This window comes from Rousettus aegyptiacus, unplaced genomic scaffold (genome assembly GCF_014176215.1).
Source record: "Rousettus aegyptiacus isolate mRouAeg1 unplaced genomic scaffold, mRouAeg1.p scaffold_m13_p_15, whole genome shotgun sequence".
NCBI classification, from domain to species: Eukaryota; Metazoa; Chordata; class Mammalia; order Chiroptera; family Pteropodidae; genus Rousettus; species Rousettus aegyptiacus.
This window is the reverse complement of record NW_023416290.1, coordinates 16,879,715-16,883,996: the sequence shown is the minus strand read 5'-3', so window position 1 is coordinate 16,883,996 and position 4,282 is coordinate 16,879,715. Positions and strand designations below refer to the sequence as shown.

The 4,282-nt window shown below is 43.3% G+C and overlaps 1 pseudogene; it reads left to right on the top strand.

Moving 5' to 3' along the window:
* Positions 1–669: 669 nt before the first annotated feature.
* LOC118612303 lies at positions 670–787 on the top strand (annotated as a pseudogene).
* Positions 788–4,282: the final 3,495 nt, after the last annotated feature.

The window sequence follows — 4,282 nt, the reverse complement described above, 5'->3', positions numbered from 1 at the left end:
GGGCTTAAACCAGCTCATGTGACATGATGTGTGGCTACATTCACAAGAACTACTGATTAATGAGACTGATTAACGTTTGAATTTGATTTCTGTTTCCAAGTTTGAATCAGCAAGGGGTAACCAAAGAATTCTTGATGTCAAGTTTAATTTTACATTCCCCTGGAAATAAATATATTTTGAGACTCTTGGTAAAAATATTAATTGTAACCATAAAATAGAATAAGGTTAGTTATGTTAAAGTCCAGATGAAAGTTCAGGAAGAAGGGTATATTTAAATTCTGAGTTCTTTGAATTAATTTAGACACATAGATAACATATTTATGACTATAAATTTTTTAGGATTAAATTTATGTAGAAGATGTATCCTCTAAATATAGTGCATCAAAGATTGAGTTTCATTACAAAATTCACTTACTCTGGACTAAAGCAGTGAAAGAACTTTCACAAGAAACAGGAAAATTCATTGATTTTGTAATAGAGAAATGGAATTTTTCGAAGGGATAGATTTTAAACATTCTTTAAGGAAATTTCTTTGGGAAGGGAAGTATAAAATTTTACACAAAGACAGGCATGTCACCAGAGTACAGAAAGAAGCCTCTCATTTAAGAAACTTGAGAATCCCAGGAGACTTCTTGGTAAAAAAAGGGCTAGCAACAGAACGGTAACTAGGTATACAGCCATGCTACCTGAACACATCCGATCCCATCTGATCTCGGAAGCTAAGCAGAGTAGGGCCTAGTTAGTCCTTGAATGGGAGACCACCTAGGAAGACCAGGTTCTATAGGCATAAAAAAAAAAAAAAAGGTAACTAGATGCAAAACACAAAGGTAAAAGGTCTTTGTAGGCAGACCTGAAACTAGACTTGTACACCAGGAGCAGGGGTAGCGGGCAATCAGCGAGTCAAACAGCATAAAGGTAGTGTTCCGTCAGCGTTTTCCAGAATTTTATTAGGAGAAATTAGCTCATATGATTATGGGAGCTGAGAAGCCCCACCATCTGTGAGCTGGGACCAGGCCAGTGGTGCAGTTCCAAAGGCCTGAGAACCAGGATTACTGACACTGTAAGTCCCCAGTCTGAGAGCAGGAGAAAACTGATGTCCCAGCTCTGCAGTCCAGCAGAGAGAATTCTCCCTTCCTCCATCTTTTTGTTCCATTTAGGTGATCATGGAATTAGATGAAGTCTGCACACATTGAGCGGGGAGGGGGACGTGGAATTGTTCTACACAGTCCACCAAATTCAAATGCTAATCTTTTTTGAAAACACCCTCACGGACACACCCAGAAATGATGTTTAACCAGATATCTGGCATCCTGTGGCCTAGCCAGGTTGACGCATAAAATGAGTCACACAGGAAGTACTCACCAGGCTGCTGTTAGTCCAGAGGGAATTTTTGTGCTAGTTAGAGAAAGAAACCCTTTCCTCCAGGCAGAAGCTTGGCTAGTGGATTCAGACTGGGTTTAATCCCTTTCTCTTCCACTTCGAGGGAGAGCACCTTCTGTTTGACAAAGCCCACATAACTTAATCTCTCTTATTTGTGCCCACTTAGAGTTTTATAATGAAGAACAAGCATTCTCCCAGGCTCTACCCTTAATATCCTCCCTTGGTTCATCTTTTCTTGCCTGTGGAATGAAAGGTACGCACGTGAGCCCTGATACTGCAGACACAGGAATCCTCCCTGTGTCTGTCTGATTCTGGGTTGGTGCAACCAAGCTTCCCTCTGCTCAGTCTCCCCTACTGGGATGACAGTTGTTCCTGGACTCAGTATGGCCGTTATCATACATCAAGCGCCACATCTCCAATCAGCATTGCCATTCACAAGTTATGTCTGCTTCTCTGGTTGTGCTCACAGCTTTGATTTCGGGACCAGGCAGTTCTACCAGCATCTTCCCATTACCTACTCCCAAACACATGTAAATTCCCTGTCTGTATGTTTCTCCTTTCAAAAAACCCCACCCCACAATGGGATCAGGGTCTCTTGTCTCCTTTTCCCCCTCCATTTAGCTCAGGCAGAGCAGCATCACCTTTCAATGCCATCCCAGAGACCAGACACCACAGTCTCTGAAAACTTATTCTTTCTCCAGGCCAGGCTGACCAAAACATGCCTCCAAACAAGGCTAGTTCCTTCACAGAAGTTTCTATTAGGTGCTGGAAAAATAATACTTTACTCAAAGAGTCAGAAGATGCCTAAGAGAGCTAGAAAAGCTGACCACAAAATGTCCTCTGTCTAAGCAAGGCCCCAATGAGCCCACTTGTCTCTTACTATATTCTCAGTACCTGGTACAAGGTTCGTTCTCAATTATTATTCTTATTTACTTGTTAAATGATTAAATAAATGAATGAACATCCATATCTAGGCAGAGAGGGGGTGAGAGAGAAACTAGGGGTGGCAGGTTTATTAGGTGACAAGAAGAACTTCGTGCAGTATTTCTTTTTCACAGTTCTGCTCTCTGTCACTTGCCCAGATGGTGGCTCAACAGCTTTCCAATAGGGTGGGGCTAACTCAGTGTCCCCTGGTGGGTGAGGAGAACAGGCAAGGGGGCCAGCACGAATCTTTAAACATGTGTCTAAAGAGTCCAGGTTGTTTCCTGCACTGACGGGACCCTGAAGGAGAAATATCAGACCCCTTTGCTCATTCCTCACAGTGGGGAAACCAGGCCCACTGAGGCCCTGCTGGAACAAAGTCTGCTGAAAGGACAGGTAGGGAATTAGGTAGAGGGCTTCCAGCAAGCAGGTCTAGGAGATTCTGAAGGCACCTACATGCTGGGAACTCCTGAGGGACACAGTGGCCCTTGGCTTTGCAGTGGCATTGGCGAGGCAAGCAACCCAGTGTTGGGTGTTTCTCCAAAACACAAAGGTCCTGCCTGTGGTTGTCTCCAATTCACACGTCCTTCTGAAGCACGTGAAATACACCCCCCTAATTCTCTACCGATACAGCCCCCGTCACTGCCTCAGTCCTGAGGAACATATATGTGAACCCCAGTTTTCAAGAGAAAGCAGCCATTTCCAAAGGCATGAGAGCTTCAAGTCTCAGACCACTCTAGCTCCCCCTGGTGGCAAAAGCAGGAAGAAGCCTAAGTAAATGCCGGGATCTCTGAATCAGAATTGTTTATCTGGAAAAGTCCGGAGAGGTTACCCATCCAGAACTTTTATTTGGAAGGAAGCTGTGAGGAGAAGTGTCTAAGTTCTGACCACAGGGCTTCCTAACCCTTTGAAATCAGTCAATAAGAGTCTGTCCCACCTTACTTTCAATAGTTATCACACACTTTTTCTTGTCTTTTCCAATATAAAATTACAATGACAATTATACTTTTTCCAACTTCATCCGCAGAACCCTGCCCCGCCCCCACCTTGAGATTGACATGGGAACACCCAAGGAGGACTGTGTCCCCACCGCAGTCCTCGGCATGGTTGAGCAGAGGTGCTGAAAAGGGATCTCACCCCATTCTAAAGCTGCTCTTGGCATGTGAAATCACCTGACCTGGGAGCTAATCAGGTCCACAGCAAAAGGTTTATCAAAATTCAAAGAAAAAAGACATTTATTGGTGCATAATTTAAATCATTTTATTGACCAGCCTCTATTTCCTTCGTGGTATTAAAAAGAATCTCCTAATAGGAAATCCATACAAGTATCTGTGGAGATTAATAAGGGATTGAAGACCTATTAGAAAAGTCCAGGAATTCTCATCTAACTTTTTGCAATCATATTTACTTGGAAAGAGTGAAAGGAGCTGGCTAGGATAATTGAGACAAGTTGTAAATAATTTAAAAGAAATCACTGTTGGTTATTATACAGGAAAATCTCCAGTATTTTTCTCCCGTTTTGGGGAAAAAAACAAGTTGACTCTTCTCTGTGAATATTTTTTTTCCCCCCTAACACAAAACACTTCATTCTTGGTCACTAAGTATGCAGACGGTTTTCCCCACACCAGTCATTCTCCACAATGCCAGGTGGATGTCCTACCATTTAACTCAAGTCTGACACTATCTACCTGGAGACGGCATCCAATCCCACCGAGTCAGGGCTCAGCCCACAACATGCTTCCACCACCGTCCGGTGCTAATCATTAGTGGTAGGGCCCCAGATCAGCCACAAATTCTACCTCGTTTGGCTACAAATTGGAGGTTCCCATGACCCCCGCCTCATGTTTGATTAATTTGCTAGAGTGGCTCACAGAACTCAAGGAAATACTTTGATCGGTTTATTGAAAGATATGAGAAAGCAGACAGAAGAACAACCAATAAAGAGATACACAGGACGAGGTTTGGGAGGGTCCCAAGTACA